The following is a 23,450-nucleotide window of genomic DNA, read 5'->3' as shown; positions in this document are numbered from 1 at the left end:
GAGTGAGCAGGGTTTTTCAGAAAATCATTTTTGTCTACCCCACGTCCAACGGACGTACACTCTCCTGTAGACACCTGTCCTCCACTACTGATTTTCGAATCTTCCATTCTTGACACCTGGCGTCAGTTTACAGAGTTTTGGGTGCGTTTTAGTGGTTCTGAGCAGGAGTTTTGAGTGCATTAAATGAGATTAAACGGTGAGGTTTGGGTTAAATTTCCGAGGTCAGACAGAAAGTGTGAGACCTTAGAAAATTAAAACCGTAAACCACTGTCAAATCAAATTAATGCATGGAAAACCCCTCTGCAGTGCATTAAAAACGCACTTTCATAACTCTGCCACTCACGCCAAGTGTCACCGGGATAGAATTGGAGTCAGTAATGGGAGGTACAGGTGTCGACGGGAGAGACGCACGTTCGTGCGGACGTGGGAAGAACAAAAACAATTTTCTGAAAAACCCTTCCACTCTCCTGCACTCATCTTCTTCCCTCCAAACTCAGACTCCATTCTTCTCCTCCTTCTCTCTAGAACCCTTTCATCTTCTCTCTACTGTAACTCACCACCCTCTTCTCCGATCACGTTTCAGAAACCATAGGAGTATTCCTGGAGTTGTGAGCTTTAATATGAACCGAATAGATCCAGGTTCTGGAACCGGTAAGTCTCTCAACTCTAAACGCTCGTTTCTGAGTTGCATGCGAACCCAGATGCAGCTGCATGCAAGGGTATAAGCTAAATTCTTCTACGTTTATTTTGGTTAGATTTAGTGAAGGACTTAAGGAAAACGTTGAGGGTAGAAAGCCATAAATTGAACGAGACAAAGTCACACTCTTAGGGCGTTCACTACTGAACCAGGTAAGGGAAGCTTAGTAATTTAATTGATACTTGTATGTTGTGTGAAAGTATGATGTGAACTGGATGTATGAGATGTATGTTGTGTAATTATGCATGAACGAGCACTGTGTTCTGAATGAATATGGGTTATATTGGTAGAACTGCATGTTGATGATGATACGTATGAATTGGAAAATGGATGATTTCCGTAGAGTATGAGATGATAATATGAATTCTATAAAGTATGTGATTTAGTGATGGATAGGAAATTATAAGATATGAATCGTATGAAAAATGTTGAGTTAAGATAGATGAAAAATCTGGAAAAATGATATTCCTTCCCTTGATAATGTACGCTCGTCATCGAACGGTCTTATACTGTTCGGTTTTCTAGTAAATGGCTAAATGGAATTCTTTCATTCGGAAAGAACTCTGATCGAGAACGAGCGTCCTCTTGTGAAAGGCTAGGTTTGAACGTTCGGCTCAGCCTAGTGGTACCCGACTATCTGAAATTAATTGAAGTTATATATATTAGTAACGTTCGGTTTTATATCAAGCGTTCGTTATAGGTAGCGCCTAGTCTTATACTAAGTGATGAACCAATATTTTCCTCACTTCACTTAGTTTAATGTGCTAGAATTAGACGGGGAATTATGCTTAAACGTCCGGTATTTTCCTGTTTTTCCTAATTGTGCTTAATTTGATCGGAAATTCTTATTTTAACTAATTTGAATTATCTGAGCTTATTATTTTGCATTATTAATTACAGGAAAATTTTGGATAACTTTTTGGGACATTTGAAAGCTAAATGAGAAATGGCAATTGAGCCCAATGCATCTCAGTCATTTCAATTTTCGCATAGTGCTGCGTGAATGTTGTGTCAACTTGTGTGACCTCGTTTGAGTTCAATTCTTATCCGTTTTCCATGCAATTTTTTTTCATAGTTTCGTATGGATGTCTATTTTCACGTATAGTTTTTATTTTGTTCAAATTCGTTTTGTGTTGTTCCCAGTATTTTTTTTTACTCCCCTATGTCAGTCCAATGCTTATTGTTTGAGTGATTTCTAATCTGTTTGCATTTGCTTGCTGTTGGGTACTTGTGGTGGCTAGGAATTGATAATTGGACAGTGCTAAAACCTCCCAACACTCTTAAACAAGGAATCCAATAGCTTGGGAGGCACTCACGGCCTTTAGCAATACGTTTTGGAGGAAGCACATAAAAGAGGGGCCACCACTTTGAAGCTTACGTGAAAATGGAAAGAAGCAATTGTTTGAATGAAAGAGGAGTTGGCACACATGAGGGAGTAGCTGCCACGTGAAAGAAGAGAGGATCCATGGCCAATTCAATTTGGCAAGCATCCAGCACATGTTATGGAGAAGGGAGCCACCACCTTGCATTGGAGAGATTTTCTTTGGCTTAGGAAAAAAAAAGCAAACCCGTGAAGATGGATGGAGGGGACCACGTGCAGGTATGCAGCTCACGGTTTTGGAAGATAACATTACACACAACATTCATTTTGTGAAGAACCAAAGCACATAGTTGGAATAATAGAGGGGACCACTGTTGAAAGCTCACGTCAAGGGAAAGGAACACATAATCACATCCTACAACTTCTTTTCATTTCCGCATGAAGGAAGAGGGAAGTGGACGGCCCACATGGAAAAGAAGTAACCCATCTTCCACTTAGAAAATAAAAACATATTCACGGAGTTAATTTGATGAGGTGCAGCCCATGTGCAAAAGGCAATTACGGCACACTCCAGCAAGCACTTCACGGGCCACACAAGAGGTCCAACAGCTGAAGCCACGTCCACGCACACGGGAATCCAGCTGCCACGCGGAGAATGGGCAGCAGCTTGCGAAAAAGGGGGTGCTGGAAGAAAGAAAAATACCGAGCTGGTTTTTAGGGGATCATTTACCCTTATTCATGGAGGAAGGACGAGCCGCCACACTCTGTTACGTTTTTTGTTTTTTCTTTTCTCGGGCGGTGGAAAACACTTTCTTTTTTTTAGGGGGAATGAATGAAGAATGGGCACACTGTTACTGTGGATTTTGGATACAATTGATGAACACATTTTCTTTCTTTTCTTTTAGTATGTTAAGGTAATTTCATTCAGCTGTTAGAAAAGCAAGCATTGATTTAATTTAGGAGGTGCACACACGGGCTTTCATTGGCTTTTGAAAAACGCTGGCATCCAATTTATTTCTTGTAAGAAAAGAAGCGTGTGGTGTCATGGCTGAGGGAATTGAGGCAGCAGCACACCACGTCACAGCATGGGTTAGAGAAAGGCATGGTGATTGATAAATGAGAGAAGAAGAGTCACGGCTGGAATGGTATGCACGGAAGTGGAGCAGAGGCAGCTGCCAGCGGTGCACCAGGAGAATGTTTTCTTTTATTTGTGAAATGAGAAGCAGCTCACGGAAGGTGCTGCGTGGAGAGAACGCTGTCACATCTTGGGGAGCAGCTGCACGCATATTTGGAGTTGAGAAGGAAGCACGGAGATTGGAGAAGTGCTGCAAGCGGTGATAGTGTTGATTGATGGTGCACACGTTACGGGAAGTGAGGAGTAGCACGGCTGGAAAAGCTAGGACACACGTTGATGAATTGCTTTTGGAAGATTCCATTTCACTTTGAAGAATTAGGAGAGCACGTAGGAGGAAGAAGTGGTGTTGTCTCGGCTTGGGAGAATGGTAGCAGGAGGCACCAGCGGTGTGTAGCCACATGAAGAAGATGTGACATTGTTTGTGCTTTTAATTTATTATCTTACTTGTTGCATTTATTCCAGCTGCCAACCATGATAATGTTTTCTAATTTAGTTATTTTACTTTTTCGTGGCATTTCATTTATTAGGTTTCATTTTTGTTTCCTGCTTGTGAATTTGGTTTATGCATTCAATTTGTTCACGTAACCTTGGGCTTTGTTACCAAAGTAGGCAAAAATGTGGTATTTATTACCAAAGTAGGCAAAAATTGACTAAAAGTGAAGTCGTGGGGGGTCCAAACAACTTCAAATGAAGAAGTCGTGACCCCCCTGCACGACTTCACACTGTTCATAGCAACAGTGTTGAAGTCGTGCACCCCAAAAACGACTTCTGGGTCCTGTAATCGATTACCATTTTTTGGTAATCGATTACACAATGTTGAAATCCTGACCCCTGCAAGACTGAAAATGGACGAGCGTTCACTGAAAATGGACGAGCGTCCACTTCTCCTGCCGAGCGTCCACTGAGCGCATCTCGACGACGCTCGTCCAGACAGGCAGAGAGAACGCTCGTCCAGAAAGCTAAGAGGACGTTCGTCCATCTAGCTAAGTGGACGCTCGGCAGGAGAAGTGGACGCTCGTCCATTTTCAGTGAACGCTCGTCCATTTTCAGTCTTGCAGGGGTCAGGATTTCAACATTGTGTAATCGATTACCAAAAAATGGTAATTGATTACAGGACCCAGAAGTCGTTTTTGGGATGCACGACTTCAACACTGTTGCTATGAACAGTGTGAAGTCGTGCAGGAGGGGCACGACTTCTTCATTTGAAGTCGTTTGGGCCCCTCACGACTTCCCCATTTTCGTAAATTTGGTTGAATTTGCCCATTTTGGTAATATTATAGGCAAATATGCCTAGTTTGGTGCAAAAACCCGTAACCTTGCATTTAATTTCATTCCAAGCTGCAACGTGTCCTTATTTTTTTAGTTTATTGCATTTGAATTTATTCACGCCGTTTGCCATTTGTTTCAGCTTTGCATTTTATTGGTCTTAATTGCTTTGGACACTTATCTATTGCATTGTTCAGTTTATCGTTTTTGTTCATTTTAGTCTTGTCTATTTTGCTTGATTATGATAATTTAGTTATAATGTTAGTAGTGACCATTAGATTTAATTTTGTATTTGAAACCGTCTTTTACATTTTTGTTTGCATTCACAAATCTTTCACAAAAACCCCCCCACTACGTGTTTGATCTGAGACTGAACCCACATTTGGTCCTTGAGGGACGACCTAGGAGTCACTTCCTAGTACTATACTGCATTCTTTTATGCACAACTTTTGTGGGAGGTGCGACTCTCTCATCACTAAGCGTTCGTCCCAAATGGTGTTCGGTCTTATATCGAGCGTTCGTTCTAATTAGTGCTCGGTCATCTACCTAGCGTTCGTCCTAAGTAGTGTTCGGTTTTATACCGAACGCTCGTCCTTACCTTTTATTCCTAAACGGACGTAAATAGCGTTCGTCCAAATTGTTAGTAAGCATGTGTGTATAATTGGCGTTCGGTCATTGACTGGCAGTCGACCCCTTTTAAACAATTGTTCTCAGTATAGTTAAATACTTGTCTTTTTGTATATTTATCCATTTGGATTTGGCCTAGAGTCTGCATACTTAAATTATTTCTGGATATTGATTGTATCACTGTAGAGTCATTTCAAACAACTGATTGAGTAGCCATGACGTCCGTTAAATAACCATGTGTCGACTTATTCTGATTTTGAAACGAGTTGTTTAAATCTAGTCTTTAGCGTTCGTCCTCGTTCTTCAGAGGATTGAACGTTCGTTATTTTATACTCTTAAAACTAAAGATGAAAATGAAGATAAAGTGTAAGATTCTGAAGTGTGAACCATATTTTGGGTAATTATATGATGATGGATTTTGAACAAGCGTTCCAAGGAGGAACGACTCTATGATTGGAATATGAGAAGTTGTGTAGTATGAACGTGGTAAAGCTACTGATGGCAGTTCATCCTGATGTTCCGTGAGTGCTCGTCCTCACGTAGAGGGGAGTAGGTCATGTGTGGGAACGGCAGGAGGTCCTAGTCCTTAGGAGTACTTTGGACTGACAGGGCTAGCCTTGGGTGGCAACTGTTGAGTGTCTCCCAGTTATCACATCACCCGGGTGCACGAACGCCTGTAGATACATGGATCCATACAGTCCGGACGGTCTGTCTTATGAGAGTTTTGGATGATTAATTCTATGTTGATATATTATTGTATTGCTTGTATGTTGATTTGTATGTTGGTTGTATGAATTAAATTACATAAGCTTACCCTTTCGTTTTTCCTTGTGTTGTCTTGTACCTGTACGTCCGTCCTGTCAATGCAATGATCATCCGTGTGGATGTGAGCAGATGGAGACACTCTTTTGGAGGAAGTGGTAGAAGAAGAAAATCTGGTGGACGTCGAAGTAAAGGCCGAGACTTAGATCGTTCTTTAGAACTAAGTGTATTTTGAGATTGTATGACGTTCGGTTATTGGTTTTTGTAAAACCCTTCGTCTTGAACCTTGGTTATTCTGTATTAATTTTCGTAACCCTATAACTGTTTAACGTTCGGCTTTTGATAGCTGATTTTATTTAAGACTGCACTGTTTAATTATGTAAATGTGATTAATTCTAATTTATGGTAATTACTATATTTTGGGATGTTACAGAAAGTAAGCTTCAATCACTTATGTTAATAACAATGGAAATAAAACTCAAAACTGAGTAGGTCAAATATACATATACTAATATTTAAAATATTTTTTTTGTGATTAATGTATTCTTTTTGTATGTTTAATATATTTATATATATTAATTTGTAAATATATATGCTTATATTTTGTTTATTTAATATTGTCATTGAATTATACTTAGTTTTCCATAGGAGAATTAATACAAAAATTATGTAATGTCTTAAAGTTTTATGAAAAATTAAATTTTTTTAAATTATTAATTTTTTTTAAAATTAATATAAGAGACGTATTAAATCTTGTTTAATTGAACAAATTAAAAAGATTAATAATTTTTTAACAGGTCATTATATATATATATATATATATATATATATATATATATATATATTTAAAATTTATTAATATTTTTCAATTGTGTTTTGTATCGAATTTTAGATGCATATATTTATATATTTAGTATAGTGTAACTTAAAAATCAATGAGAAATATTAACATAAGTTTCCTAGATATATGATCCGTATGTAATGGCTGACATAAGTCTTTAACGAAAAACAAGTGTTGCCTACCCATATTACACGTACGGATCTGGAAATTTTATTTTAAAAAAAATTAAATTTAGTTTTGATTATTTGGAAGCCTCTTTCCTCGACTTCACTTTGCTTCTTCCCCTCTCTCGAACTCTCAAACGCAGCAATCTCGTTGTGCCTCCTTCACCAGACAACTTCGTTGATCTGACATTGTCGTTCGGTGGTTCGGTGGTGGAGTCCGTCATTCAGCTGACGCAGTTCGTTGTCGCTCTTGGTTAGGGCGACGCTGAGAGAGTATCTTCATCTGGTAAGTAAACCCTAATGGTTAGTAATCCATAAATTAGTAAAATGGTCAAACTCGCGAACCCTAATCTCGGTTTTTTATTTTATTTTTGGCACATTTCTGTTTGTGCTCGCAAAAATGGTAAAAAAAGTAGTTGGATTGTTACCAGACATCGATTGAGGCGACTGTGTTGCGGTTTAAGAAGATTCAAAGCGGTATTAAGGACTGAGACATATACCACTTCTTGTTGCGAAGGCCCTTACTGAAGGAACCAGAGGTGAGTGACTTCCTTTGCCATTCAAGTTTCTTTGATGCAGAAAAACGTGTTTCTATTTTCTTCTTTTGTTTGGTTTGGTATACAATCTGTAGTTTGGTATTTGAATGGAATGGAAGAAAGTTTCTTATACTGATACTTGATGTGGATGATAAGGAATAAAGTTTTTAGTTGTTATCTGATTGATTGTTTTACAAATAGAAAGATATGAAAAAGCATACCTCATTGGCAATGCCATACTTAGCACAACCAATAGGTAAACGTGTTGCACGGCCAACTCTTTCCTTTGTCCTAGACAAAGTCTCTATCAGTACCACCACTTAGAGAACCTCCTTACATCCTTTTGCAGTGGACTAACTCCTTTCTCCTCATTTTCTATATCATCAATTTCATTTTGAGAAATGGATTGATACCCATTAGTTGATGGAGAAGCCAATGTTTGGTGTTGAAGAACTCCCTGCCAATCAGCCTGGTCAATATTACTTCAGGCAGACAAAAATGGTTGAATTGTAGAGGGTCTTGGTGTTCCCCCTTGAGTATAGTAAGTGGAAAGAGGCTGAAATTGAGCTTGAGCTACTTGTCTCTGTTTTACCCGGGCTGCTGCAATAAGATTGTTCATAGTCTTAGGAGTTTCTGGAGTCCTAGAAAGAAAACATACATTACTTCTTCCATGCCCACCACAATTCTGTAACAATATAAATAAAGAAGTGGAAACAAAAAAGAGAGTAAAAGATTTAACTATAGAAACAGAAGAAAATGAAAAAAAAAAATGTACCTGTCAACATGAAAAGCTTAAAATTCCTTTAATAACGATAATAGAATCAAGAATGGTGTGTTGTGGTGTTTCTAATTATGTGAAGTTTTTTTAACCCATAGTCGTTATTGACATGGGTGCAACCAGCTGTAAATCATTCCCTTTCCAACATAGTTGCTTGTCCAATTGCAAAGAAAGATATGAAAAGGGGGCATTCTGATAGCATTTCAGAGTGATGTTCAGCCATCCGTCCATCCATCTCTGGCAGCAGCAAAGTTCAAAATAAAATTTCCACATTAGTGTAAAGGGAGAAAAAGAATCGTTTCAAAAGTCCTGTAGTGTAGCTTAAACACTCAACACAATACATTAGGCCCCAACTCTGCTTTCTACTTTGTTGCCAACCCAAAATTCCCAATCCCTTTTTGTTTCTTTGTCTCTCTCTTCCTCAACACAATACATTAGGCCCCTTAAGACGTCTAATTGTGAAAAAATGTCTCTGAAGTATGGTAGGGCTTTCTGTCATCAGCAGACATATATGGAACTCAATTTGTAGTTACTTGTATCATACTTGAGCCTTTTCAGTTTGATTTGAGTTTTACTTGAGTTGGCTGGTTTTGCTCATCAGAACAAAATTTCCCTCCTTTTTCAAGTGAGACATGTTTATAAACTTTGACAACATAAGAATGTTCCAAAAAGAGGAATGAAATGATGAACTTAACGAAATAATAGGGTATAAACAGTAAAGTGTTCCTCATCAATCAATCAGTTTTTCATATTTGTGGTATCCTATGCTACTAACTATCTAATTTATTTAGTTAATAATACAAATGCAGGTATTTTAAACAACGTTCCCTATTCCTATGGTTTGCATAGCTAATAATAGTTTTGTTCGAAAGTAGAAAGGATCAAGGACCAAATAGCAGTGCTCGTGACATCAAAGTTGGATTGTCAATATTAAATAAGTGTCACGCCAATTAGCTGGTCCTGATATAAAACAAACTTTTTGATTAAAGTTAACAAAAAAGTAGTGTACTTATTATTATAGATTATGGTTAAACTATCATAACTAAAGAAAACTTGAATAATTAGGCTGTGATGAAGAGTCAAAGTAAATTCATAACTCAAGATTATCACTGATACAATCAGACTAACTAAAGTAAGTAAATATAATTAGTAGGAAGAATAGTTTTTCATCTCATTCTATCTATGGATGCTATTCATCACTGGCCTCTTTATCAGCTAGACATTAAAAATGCATTCTTACATGGTGAATTGCAAGAAGTTTAGATAGATCAACACCCTGGTTTTCTTGCTGCCAACGATTCTTGTCTTGTTTGTAAGCTTCAACGGTCTCTCTATGGTTTGGTTGTTTCAGTTCTGTCTTGATACAATTTGGCATGACCAGGTGTGAGGCTAATCATTCTGTCTTCTCTTTACACTCCTCTATTGGCAAGTGCATTTTCCTTGCTTATGTTGATGACATTATCATCACGGGTGATGATGAGATTGGATTCGACAACTCAAAGAGCACCTTTCACAGCAATTATTACTGAAACTGCTATGCTTGACTGTTGTCCTTGTGATACTCCTATTGATCCCAATATCAAGCTTCTTTTGGATTAGGAGGAGCCATTGAAAGACCCGGAAAGATATAGTCGCCTAGTAGGCGGACTCAACTATCTCACTATCACCAGACCCAACATCACTTTTGCTGTTAGTGTGGTAAGCCAATTTCTAAATGCTCTTTGTGATAGCCATTGGGATGCTGTGACATGTATCCTTCGATACATAAAAAATGCTCCTGGATAAGGATTATTGTACGAAGGCAAAGGTAGTATTGAGATCACTTGTTACTCTGATTTGGATTGGGCATGATCACCATCAGATAAAAGATCCACTTTTGGGTACTATGCTCTTATCTAAGGTAACCTTATCTCATGGAGAAGCAAGAAGAAAAATATAGTTGCTAGATATAGGACAGAAGCATAATATTGTACTATGGCAGCAACCAGTTGTGAGCTTATGTGGCTTAGGCAACTACTTCTACAGCCAAAAATAGGAGACATCCATGAAACAAGGCTTATTTGTGACAATCAACTGCACTTCACATTGCATCAAACCCGACTTTCCATGAAAGATCCAATCATGTTGAAATTGATTGTACTTGTTAGAGAAAAGGTGCTCTATGGAGAAATCCCTATTGATCTTGTTAACACTAGCTATCAGCTGACTGACATGTTCACCAAGTCCCTTAGAGGCCCTCGGATTGAGTACATTTGTAGTAAGTTTGATACATATGACATATATGCTCCAGCTTGAGGGAAAGTGTTAAAATATAATCCGTTGTTACGGATTTTTAGGGAATTAAGTGTTACATAATCTAGAAAATTAGGATTATTGATTTCTAATTATTAGGTGTATTTATTATAATTGATTTTGTATTATGCTATAAATACATTTGGTCTGCATTAGACACACAATATATTCAGAACATATACAATTCTATATATTAGTTTCTTAAAAATTTTTATCAGTTGTATATAGAATATTTTTAATTTTTATTTTGTGAATTTAGATTCCTTGAGTTGTGTAACTAATATTCACTTAATTTGCTATATTTAATCAAGGCAACCGTCTGTTCATATTTTTCTTGAAACTTTAATTTGACATATTTTAGTTTCTAATGAATAGAAACTAAATTTCTACGCAATTTATTACTGTATAGTGTACTTAAAGAAGAGAACTATCACCACAGATGAGGATGGCATGGAGATTCCTGTGCCTGCAGATGATTGATTTCTTGAAATAATAAGTTTCATTGTTTTTATGAGATTGGCCTGTACTCATTATAAATACTTGTCTGCTTATTAAATATATAAATACGTTATAATGTCATATGACAGTGGATGCTGGAGCTGCATATCACACTCTGAAGAAGCATTTTCCCCTCTTTCTCGAACCCTAGAACTCTGTTCTCTCTCTCGAACTCTCTTGCTCTCGAACCTTCTTCTCTGTGGAGTCATCTTCATCAATCCTTCGTCAACCATTCATTCACCTCTCCTCTCCAACCTTCAGTCAGCTCTCGTGTCAAACCTTCGTCTCAAACCTTCAGTCACCTCCCCTCTGGATCGTCTCTTCTCTGCAGCTGTAAATAATTCTTCTCTGGAGCCCTAAATCTGGTAAGTGATTCTTCTGTTCGTTCATGTTTATGGTAATCTGTAATGGTTAGAAATCTTTAAAATTGAACCCTAATCTTTGTTGATTTGATTTTCATTGTATATACCAAGACCGAACGCCAGTCATCACTTGTACACCAAGACCGAACGCTCGTTACCTCAGAGGCTGAGCGGTCGAATGACTAAACGTAGGAGGCTGAGAATTGACGAACGTCAAGGAGACCAAATAGCCGAACGATTGAGGACGAGCGGCCGAACGGTTGGAAAGCTTGAGGCCGCAAATGGCTGAACGATCGAGAACGGAAGACCGACAACATGCGAGCCCGAACGAGCAAGTGCTTGTGGTCCCGGATGGCCGAGCGGTAGAGACCGAACAGTCGAACGTCTGTGACATTGTTCAATATAGCACGAACGGTTGCAATGCAGGTGGAAGGAGCCGAACGTCATAAAGACATGGAGAATAGCAATGCACGGCAGAGGACGAACGGTTGCGCAGTATAGAGGGCGAACGGCCGCGCAGGTTAGAGGACGAACGGTCACGCAGATGACGGGAGGAACGTTCGTAAAGCAACAATACAATGCCGAACGTTTTTTTTTTGTTTTTTTTATTTGTATAATTTTTTATTATTTTTTATTATTTTTTTTACTATTTTTTTTTATTTTATACTCATGATGAAAATAAAATACAACAAACCTAATAGTCAATCCGGACGAAATTGGGGGTTTACATGTATGCATGAATTAAATTACATAAGCTTACCCTGTGTTTTTCATTGTGTTGTCTTGTATCTGTACGTCCGTCTTGTCATTGCAATGATCATCTGTGTGGATGTGAGCAGAGAGATGCGCTACTGGAAGAGGCACTGGAAGAAGGAAATTTGGAGGAAGAGAATCTCGTTGACGTGGAAGTAAAGGCCGAACAATAGTATGTTCGGTTAGCTGTATAGTTTAGTTAGTATAGTGTGTTGTCTTCGAACGACCACTTTCCCTTTATTTAGATATGACCGTTCGGTATTTCTGCTTTGTAAACCGTTCGGTCAGGTATGCTTATGTTGAACATCTTTAGTATTTGTAATTAGCTTTTGTAAGGCCATTCGGCCATGAGCGTACACTCGACTTTAGTATAAGACTGAACTGGATTGTTATTAATGTGATTATTCTAATATATAGTTTATTACTGTATTTTTGGGATGTTACACTTTCCAATTTGAAAATCCAAATACGAGATCTAACACGATTAAGTGAAATTTTATTTTAGTTAAAAAAATTCAACCTGTTAAAAACTAAAACACACGTTACGAGTATATATGAAGATCCACAATGAATATTGTAATTAACATATGTTAACATTAATTTTTTGAGTCATAAAATTAAACATAAAATACATATTCAAAGACATTCGATCTCAGCGACGTTCGAACATTCGATCTCAGCGACGTTCGGCAATCTTCACCATCTAGCGTTCCACTTTTCGATCGTTCGTCCTCTACCGTTCGGCCATCCTTGACCATAAGCGTTCCATCTTTTGGCCGTTCGACCTACATGTCGTCGGTCACTCAGCCACTACCGCTCGGCCACGCGTGGCCTAACGTGTTCACACATTCAACCGTTCGGCCTTTTTCGGCCTCAAGATTTCCAGCTTTTGGTCGTTCAGCTTCACATGCTTTTGGTCATTCGACCTCACCACTCGGTCATCCTGGCCTCAGTGCTCCAGCATACGACCGTTCGTCCTCTATGACCAACTTTTTGTTATTGACCAGTATCTTTACCGTTCGATTAGGTGTTAATTTGGTAACGTTCGTTCGAGATTTCAATTGATACCCTACGGTTAGGTGCGAGTTTAATACCGTTCGTTTAAGCGTTAAATTAGTACCGTTCGGTCATGCTTTGAAACGATCATTCAGAACGCTAGGTGTTCGGCAAGGTGCTCTAGGTGTTCGACCAAGATTCAAAATGTTCGTCCTAGTGGTGTCAGGATTAATAGTGATCGATCTCAGTGTGTTATAGCGTTCATATAAGTAACGTTCGGTCATATTATCTGAACTGTTGTTCTAGTACTCATCGTAGTCAGCATTCGGTAGTAGGCTCCCGTATTGCCCGAGCGTCCGAAAAGTAGTGGTGGCTGCGTTTTAAATTTGGTCTAAGCATTACACCGAGGATTCCCACCTTCAGTTGCCGCTATCCGCCATTAACCGTCTGAAAAGCTACTGACAGTATGGGTTTCACAAATTAAGAAAGGGAAGAAGGGAATCATTTTTCTAACACTTTCACGTTGTCTTCCACGAAGCCCATCTTTGCTACTCTGTAAAGTTGCCTTTTACACCGTTAAGACTGGGGATTCTCATGAGTGCAGGGGGTTACGAAAAAAAAAGGAGAGGGGCTAAGAGAAAGAAGCAGAGGAGAGGACACCTTACTGGAAAAAAGAAGAATTAGCAGAGACTCATTGGGGACACAAGGTCAGCAATAGCAAACGAAGCTTCAAAAGGTAAGTAATGCCTTGCACTCCCTGTCTTACTGAATTGGTTACTTGTCCTTGAATATGTCTCTGTTATGTTGCCCTTAAGCATGTCTCTCTTAAGTTGCCTTTGAACATGCCTCTGTTATGTTGTTGCTAAGTTTGCATGTGTTAAGTTTACGTGTGTTAAGTTTGCATGTGTTGCTGTTTAATAAAGGGAAATGATACTTCGACAACCAGTTTTGACAACATTTTGACACGGGCCACGTGTCAAAATGCCATTGGTGCACGTGTAATTGGTTTTCAAAAATTAATTTGACGTGGAAAATGAAGATTCAGAGCGCGAGTTTGAAGTTGTGGGGGTCATTTGTGGTTTTCAGAATTTGAATTTTTAGGGTTTGGTAGAGAGAGAAACAGAAAGGTAGTGAGATAGCGCCGTGAGAGAGAAACAGGAAGGCGTAGATGGATTGCTCAAAAGAAGGAGATTATAAGAATGTAAGTACATAAAATGTTTTGAAAATTGATTTGTTTGTTTGAAACTGAGTTTTTTGATTGTTTATATTTTGAATTTGAATTGTAGTTGCGTTTGCGGGTTTGGTCCGATACAAAAGCGATAGTCAACATTAATGGTATACTTCGAGAAACGAGTGCCGCCGGCGTTCGTGTTTCTCCGACTAGCCACGAGTGCCGCCGGAGTCCGTCCTCATCGGACACGAGTTTTTGTTAGAGGACGCTCGGGCAATACGGGAAACGCTACCGAAAACGAACGACCGTTCACATTACACGACCGGACGCGGTCAGTGTTCAGACACCACTACTTTTTGGACGCTCGAGCAATACGGGAAACACTACCAAAAACGAACGACCGTTCACATTACACGACCGAACGCTCTAACACTCATTAACACACAGACCGAACGTTCAAAAGGTACACTCCGATCCAGGTCGAACGCAAACAATCACTAACACATGCCAAGATCGAACGCTAACGCTCGTTACCTGAGAACACAAAACCGGACGCTTAAAATTCAAACCTAAGAATCGAAATTAAGAACGAACGTTCACAAGCATGAAAACAGAACCAAGATCGAACGTTAAAGCTCTCTGACACAACTAGGACGAACGTTTTGAGTCTTGGTCGAACACATAGCGTTCTGGACGATCGTCTAGAATCATGGCCGAATGGTCAAAACTTAACACATGACCGACCAATACCGCATCAACACTTAACCGCATAAATCAAAGCTTGATCGAACGGTATCTAAAATCTCACTTAACCCTACGGTATCAATTGAACTTCCGAACGAACGTTAACAGGTTTGACCGAACGGTACCAGATTAACATCTTACCGAACGGTGAAGATATTGGTCAATAAATAACGATCGGTTGAGCATGCAGGGGAGGAGCCGAACGAGGACGAACATTCAAGATCTTAAACCTAAGAATATCAAATTACAGACTGAATGCTTACTAATACACCCAAAACCGAACGTTCCAGATTCAAACATAAGAATATCAAATTTAGATCGAACGCTTATATGACTAAAACACCAAAACCGAACGCTCAGTCTAAAACGTCAAAACCGAACGCTTAGACTGAAACATCAAAATTTGAATGGAACCATAAAACGCATAGTATGACCGAACGTTCATGCACAAATTAAACTTAAGCATAAAACGCAAACCCAGAAACATAAACTTGAATGGAACCAGCGACTGAAAGCAAGCATGAACAATAAAATCCTACCATGGTAGCGTGAAAGAGATAATGAACAGTAAAACTTGCAGCACAATGAACAGTTAAAGCGTAAAATGAATAAGAAACTTGAGTGGAGAAATAGATTCAACTAGAAAATTTCAAAGAGACTGAGTTCAATACATGAAAATGGGAAAGAAATCAAAACCTAAACCTCCCCAAATGGGAAAGAAACCTAAACCTAAACCCCTCTTTTTCGTCCACCGAACAGTCGACACTCCGGCGGCACTTCGGCGATACTCCGGGACAGGGGCGGAAGCAGGTGGGACGAAGCGAGACCTTGAACGCGCCTCTAAGTCGCTGGGCCGGAACGGACGGAACACGATGCCGTGTTTGCTTCGAGCGATCCACGTCGGAGCTACGGCGATCATGAATCGGAACCGGCTGGAGGGGTTGAATAGCTCCGACACGGCCTTCAACGTTGTCCGGCGGCACTCCGGCAAGCACTCCGTCGGACCTCGACCTCTCTCTCTTGCTCGAACCCCCTTTCTCCAACTCTCTTGGCCTCTCTCTGTCTAGGTCACAGCCTCCTTCTCAATGTTCGCACTTCTCTCTCTACAATGTTCGAAATGAATTTCAAATTTCAAATGCAACTTCTAAACCTGCCCGCCCCTTGCCACGTCAGATTTCGAATGCTTTTTCATTAAAAACGTGGACCGCTCACATTTAGACACGTGTCCCGTGTCTAAATGTTGTCAAATGTAGTTGTTCAAGTATCATTTTCCTAAGTAGTTTTCTACTAAGTATCGATCTGTTATCGTTCCGTCTGAAATGTTTAGTACCGTTCGGTCAGTCTATAATATATTACTGTTCGGTTAAGTGTTGATTCGGTTAGGATTGTAGACATTCGTCCTTAAACTGGCATTCTCATATTTAGCGTTCGGTTTGTATGAGGTATTCTCGGCTCGTGAGCGTTCGGTCTTAATTTGGAATTCTTAAGTTTAAATCTTAGTCGTTCGATCTTGGTAAATTAATGATTGTGAGCGTTCGGTGTTAATTTGGATTCTTAGGTTTGGATCAAAGGCGTCCGATCTGGAGTATTAGTGATTGTAGACGATCGTCCAATTCTAGGTGTTCGACATAGTACTTTAGGTGTTCGATTAATATTCAAAACGTTCGTTCTAAGGATGTTGAGTTTAATAGTGTTTGATCTTGAGTGATCGGTTTTGGTGTACTGTTGTTCGTAAGCGTTCAGTCTTAAGTTGGTATTATTAGGATTGAATCTGAAGCGTTCAGCTTGGTGTAATAAAGATTATGAGCGTTCGTGTTTATTTGGTATCCTCGGATAGAAATCCTGATCGTTTGGTCAACCTCGAGTGTTCGGTCTTGAGTATTAGTCATTGTGAGCGTTCGGCTTAATTTAGTATTATCAGGCTTGAATCTTGAACGTCCGCTATGGCGAATTAGTGATTGTAGCGTTCGGTCTTCATCTGATATTCTTAGGGTTTTGCACCAATCTAGGCATATTTGCCTTTAATATTACCGAAATGGGCAAATTCAACCAAAATTACGAAAATGGGGAAGTCGTGGGGACCCAAACGACATCAATTGAAGAAGTCGTGCCCCCCCTCCACGACTTCACCCTGTTCATTTGACCAGGGTTGAACCCAAAAACGACTTTAGGGTATGGTAATCGATTACCACATGTTGTAATCGATTACCATACCGTTTTTAATAAATAAATATACAAAAAAGTTGAAATCGTAGGGGGGGGGGTTCACGACTTCAATAAGAGAAGTCGTGCACCCCCAACACAACTTTACTAAGAAGACTACACCGCAACCTCAGTATCCTCCAGCTCTTGCTCTAAAGGAATCTCCTCGACACCAGCTCTTAAGACCGAACGCTCACAATCACTAATACCCAAGACAGAACGCTTATGATCCAAAACTAAGAATACCAACTAAAGGCCGAACGCTCAAGATCCAAGCCTAAGAATACCAACTTAAGACCGAACGCTCACAATCACAATTCACCAAGGCCGAACGCTCAAGATCCAAACCTAAGAATACTATCTTAAGGCCGAACGCTCACAATCACAATTAAACAATCACTAAGTCACAAAGACTGAACGCTCAAGATTGAAACCGAACAGTCAAGATTGACCGAACGCTCGGGATCATTATCCGAGAATACCAAATTAGGACGAACGCTTATAATCACTATTACACCAAACCGAACGCTCAAGATTGAAGCCTAAGAACACCAACTTAAGACCGAACGCCTACAATTACTAATACAGAACCAAGACCGAACGCTAAAGATCACTCTCTGAGAATACCAATTTAAAGACGAACGCCTACGATCACTGTTTCACGAAGACCGAAAGCTCAAGATTGAACCTACCAATTTAAGACCGAACGCTCAGGTTCACCAGCCGAGACTACCAAGTTAGGACGAACGCTCACAATCATTAATCTACCAAGACCGAACGCTCGAGATTGCTTCATGAGAATACTAAATTAAGGACAAACGCCTAAATCACCAATTTAATTGAATACTGCTTGGACGAACGTCTAATATATTACTAACTTTTATTCAAGGAAGAATCCTACCGCTCGTTACATGAGAATACAAAACCGAACGCTCACTTGGCCTACCACTATTTGTACGTACGCTCCATTTACATCACCTATATTTTGCCAACCACGATTTGGTCGAGCACTGTTCGGACGTACGCTCGTTTCTGCAGAATTTTGCAGAATCGCACCAGATTAATAAAAGTTAAAAATTAAAAGAAAGTAAAGTTGTGTTGGGGGTGCACGACTTCAACCCTGGTCAAATGAACAGGGTGAAGTCGTGCAGGGGGGCACGACTTCTTCAATTGAAGTCGTTTTGGCCCCCACGACTTCACTTTGGGTCAAAATTTGCCCATTTTGGTAATAAAGAGGGCATATTTGCCTAGTTTGGTGCAAAAACCGATATTCTTAGGATTTAATCTTGAACGTTCGGTTTTGATGTATAAGTGTGCGTTCGGTTTTAAATTGATATTCCTAAATTTAGATCTGGAACGTTCGGTTGTAAATTGATATTCTTAAGGTTGGATCATGAACGTTCGGTCTTAGTGTATTAGAAATTGTAGCGTTCGTTCTTTTAGTATTCGGTTAAATGAGTTTCGACCCTCGCGTTCGTTCTTGGGTGTTCGACCTAATGGTATTCGGTCTAATAGCGTGGGGAGTTCTAATGTCGAGCCTAAGAGTTTGATCTTAACGTTCGTCCAGACAGTATCCGATTTGAATGTGGAGTTCGGTTTTAGCGTTCGGCCGAGTAGTGTTTAATCCAGTGAGGTGTTCGGTTATAGCGTCCGACAATTAGTGTTCAATCTAATATGGTGTTCGGTTTGGAGCGTTCGGCCTAGTATGATCTAATCTCACCGTGTTCGTTCTAAGAGTGTTCGGTCATTAGGGTGTTTTGCGTTTTTAACGTTCGGCCCAATAGTGTTTAATTGAATATGGTATTCGGTTTTCGCGTTCGGCCTAATGGTGTTCAATATTCGGTTTTGAGCGTTCGACCTGGTAGTGTATGATCTGATGACGTTTGTCCAAATAGCGTTCGGCCTGGTATTTGGAAAATGGTGTTCGTTCAGTAGCGTTTGTTCCATGGTGTTCGGTGAATAGTGCTCGTTCAAATAGTATTCTACAAATAATGGGTTCTAATTTTAAGTTCTCTTGAATTGAATTATGTGTACAAATGTTTGGAATATATACTGTGATGGGATATAGGTGAAAGTATGTGAAATTATGAAATATGATAAACTATTGTGATGATCTGATTGTAAATGTAAATGATGTATGTGAATATGTAGTGGACATCTCAGGGAGAGATGGATGAAAGTGGTTATGTGGCATTGTGTTGTTCTGTATACACTGTATGGAGCTTTGAACTGGTATGTTGATAACAGTTGAAAAACTGTTATTTTCATGATTAAAATTGACACTAAAAGCAACTTTTACACTTAGAAACTAGCTTGAAATCATGCTTTTCTTCATGTTTTTAGAAATAAGAGAGCTGGACAGGTTTATGCTTGATTTCAGTGTTTTTGTGCAGGTTTAAGGTGAATTTGGTGAAAGAAGTGAAGAAGGAGAGAGATGAAATCAGAAAAGACAACAAAAAGTGCAAAAAGGAGAAGCCGAAGTCACCGCTCAGCGGCACTCAGGAGCTTGCGGGATGTCCGCTGAGGGGCAAAATGGCCGCTGAGGGGAGAAAACAAGTCACGCACTCACCGCTGAGCGGTAGTTTACCGCTGAGCGGCACTCTGGAAGTCACGTGAGGTCCGCTGAGGGGCAAAATGGCCGCTGAGGGGAGAAAACAAGTCACGTACTCACCGCTGAGCGGTATTTTACCGCTGAGCGGCACTTTAATGGGCTTGGATTTGACTTTTTGTAATTTACGAATGATATATAAGCTTTAGGGTTTCCTAGGGTTAGGCATCTTTGGCTGGAACGAAGTAAACACTCTCTCTTCCACCCCTTTGAAGGAGGATCTTGGATGCTGAGGCTTCCACTTCACCTTTTTAGGGTTTATTCTTTCATTCTTTCATTGTAATTCATCTAGGTTCACCATGAATATGGTGAACTAAACTCTGTATGTTTGTTGGGGAATCAATGTAGTCTTGTGAAACTCTCATATATGGAATCTGTTTTTACATCTTTTAATTAAGACTTATGCTTTCTTTCATCATTAGTTAGGGTTTTTCCTCTTTGCTTAATGCTTGCATTGTTTAACTCATTCGATGCATGATTATTGGTTTTGTCGATACGGGCACGTACGGGGAAGTCTAGATCCGGGGAATTTCTCCCAATTTTATATTGGTTGTCGTTAAGCTCCTGTACTTATGAACTGATCATTAGGAATGCTAGGAATTGTATGAACTCGTGATTAAGGAGAAGCCTTCTGGAAAGGTACATTAGAGAGTGGCATTAACAATGATGATTTGACTGTTGAATTCCTAAAAATATATGAGAGTGGATAAGATGAAATTGAACCCCAACAACATATTCATACCTATATTTCATTGAAAGTGTTTAGCTTTTGCTTTTTGCCATTGATCAAAATACATGCATACATGTTTATTTTCTGTCTTGCATTTTAAACCCCGAATATTCCGTTTGTAAGTCTTAGTTAATTAAGAAACCACATAACTAAACTAGGCCGTGAGTCCTTTGGGAAGAACGATACTTGGTCTTACCAAGTTTTATTACTTGAACGATTCGGTCATACTTGCCGATTGAAAACAAGTTTGTGACATCATAATTTGGTGTTCATAAAATTGTCCATCATATGTCTATCCCTACACTCAAAGCATTGTTCGTACTCAAGTAGAGAAGAATAATGTAAGTGGTGAGAGTAGAGGGAGGTCCTCGTCTATAGTCTTTGAATTTAGACATAGACAGTTTGGGGGATTTACCTTGCTAGTGTTGGGGAAGGCCAGCTGAACTATGCAAGTGCAAAGACGACCAATAGTTCGACAGTTATACAAATCTGGATGAGTCATGTGAGTGTGTGAGTGGTGGTTTAATGAGCATGCCTTAATTGTTCTTTTGTATGAATCTACGTATGATGACATGAATTAACTGTGTTATATGTATAACATGCTTTTTATATCTAGCTCACCCTTGCATTGTTTGTGTTATGTGCTGTTTGGGTATGTTTCTCTGGCGATCATCATTCACTTGGATGGGAGCAGACGTTGTCGAGGAGTTTCCCTTGGAGCAAGAGCTGGAGGTTACTGATGTTGCGGAGTAGTCTTCTTAGGAATTTCCTGATTGAACACTTGTAGTGTTTAATCCTTTCAACTGTTTAAGTTTAAATTTTCCGTTTCTTTTATTTCTGGATGACTGTAATTTTACATTTAATTACACGTCATACTCCGATTGTTTTCTATATTCGAATGTTGACGTCTTTATTATATAATATTGAGTATTATATAATCGGGATGTTACAACCATCCTCTCACTTATCATAATCAAAATTATGGAAAAAAATGAAATTAGTGTTTTGTTTTCTTTAATTGATTTTTATTTAAATTTTATTATTATGAATCAGTTCGAAAAATATGAAGAAAATAAATTTATGTACAGGTTATTAATGTATAATATATTTAGAATGTATGTGTACCGAAGAAATTCGTGAAAACCAATAGTATATAAAAAATGAAAAATTTATAAGTTTGATTTTTAGGATTTTTTATTTTTTACTTTTTATTCTTGATTTTTTTTAGGATTTTCAACTTTTTTTTTTCTTTTTACTGGTATAGTTGAGAGAGTTGATTAACACGGTAACATAGTGAAATTTTTTGCTTTAAAAGAAATGTTGGATTATGTTGAAGGACACTTTGTCATCTTTATCATGTGTGAGATCTGAGTGTTTCCAAAAGCATTTTATGGGAGTTTTTGGACTTGTGAGTGAGTCGTACCGAAATAGTAATTTGTCTTTATTTTTGAGTTTATGAGCCTTTTTTTTTTGTTCTTGCTTTCCGCTTCACACTTTTCTGTTTATTATTCTTTTCGCTCTATGTTCTTTCTTAGCATTTTGTTCTTTTCTATTTGTTATTCACTTTTTCTTTTTCTCATTTTTCAATTTATGTTTTTTAATGTTTATACCCTAATTATAATGGGTATATCGTTGGAAACTTTGGACTTAGATATAGTAGATCCCTTTGCAATGACTGTGAAACTGATCTATCCTTTTCATCCTTAAGCCTAGAACTAGACATTAGCATCATTGAAGACTAAACTAACTTAAAAAATTAATTGCAAATACATGTGACATCGACATAATCACTTTTTCACGTATGCTCTTTTATTTGGAATTTTTTTAATAATAGAAAAAAAGATGAACAAAAATTTGAAGACTTTGAATGTTGAAGATAAGAAAGAAAAAAAATCATCGAGCTCGGCGAAGGAGAAACTATCTCTAGTAGAGGTTGGCTACCATTATTGGTTTAAACGTCCTAATCAAGAGCAAGTGCATGAAATCACAATAAAACTTCGGTGCCATGGTGAAATTGGAGCCTACAACGTCTCGAGTTGGTTTTAAAACTATGAATATTGAGAGAAAGCAGCAACGTTTAAAGCAAAGTGTCACCTTCGCATCTGACTCCCTTCGGCCTCTTTTGGGTGTCATTTATGAATGGTCAACTCTTTTGAGTTTGCATCATTTTTCTTCTTTTTTATTATACTTTATTCTTTATGTTTTTATTTTTTAAATTTTCTAATTCGTATTTCTCTTTGTTTATGTAATTAGAAATCATTTTAGGTAACTCCGCCCATTCCAACAATCGTGACCTTGAATCTCTTTTTGATTTCTTCTATACACGTTGAAGAAGATGTCACTCTTCTTGTGTCACTCCTATCGAAGAGCTCTCTCTCAAGTTATTGTTGAGGTCACCATACTTCCTATCAATAATCTCATCAAGAGGCTATTAATATTTATTTTTGTGTTTATTATTTTTTATTTTCTTGTCTTTTGTCATCCACTTGTCGTTGTATTTGTGTAATTTTTGTATAATATATAGAATTAGATATTTTTCATTTTTTTATGCTTTGTTTTTTTTATAATGTATAAATTATTGGAACATTATATTTTTAATTTTACGTTTATTAAATTTTTAATATAGATCAACATAATAATCCTTGAGATCGGTCAATTTGTAAGACCTTGGAAAACGAACACCATTAATCACCTGTCACATCCCCTTTAATTACTCCCAAAACCCTTCTGCAGTGCATTAAAAACGCACTTCCATACTCTCTGCCTTCCTGCCAAGTGTCGCGATGGAATGTTCTGAAATCAGTAGTGGAAGACAAGTGTCAGCAAGAGAACGGACGTTGGTTTTTAAACAAAACTGACTTTTCTAAAATCCGTGTCCCTCTCTGCATGCACTCACCTTCTCCAAAAATCCTGATCTTTCGAATTCTCCTCCTTCTCTCTAGAACCATTTCATCTTCTCTCTACTGT

The 23,450-nt window shown here is 38.6% G+C and overlaps 1 long non-coding RNA gene across 4 annotated transcripts; it reads left to right on the top strand.

The window, feature by feature from the left end:
* The first annotated feature begins 6,820 nt into the window (after positions 1-6,820).
* Positions 6,821-21,376, top strand: LOC148195368 (uncharacterized). 4 transcript variants are annotated; one of them, XR_015780598.1, is made up of 6 exons: positions 6,821-7,099; positions 7,230-7,352; positions 12,119-13,764; positions 19,297-19,377; positions 19,539-20,985; positions 21,178-21,376. It is a non-coding gene; the product is annotated as an uncharacterized LOC148195368 (long non-coding RNA). The 4 variants fall into 4 exon arrangements; XR_015780597.1 differs by lacking the exon at positions 19,297-19,377; XR_015780599.1 differs by lacking the exon at positions 19,297-19,377 and having other exon boundaries at positions 19,526-20,985.
* Positions 21,377-23,450: the final 2,074 nt, after the last annotated feature.

Source organism: Vigna umbellata, chromosome 7, assembly GCF_029865625.1.
Source record: "Vigna umbellata cultivar VRB3 chromosome 7, Vumbellata_1.0, whole genome shotgun sequence".
Taxonomy (NCBI): Eukaryota; Viridiplantae; Streptophyta; class Magnoliopsida; order Fabales; family Fabaceae; genus Vigna; species Vigna umbellata.
The sequence above is the reverse complement of the archived record's forward strand: the minus strand, read 5'-3'. Positions and strand labels throughout refer to the sequence as shown.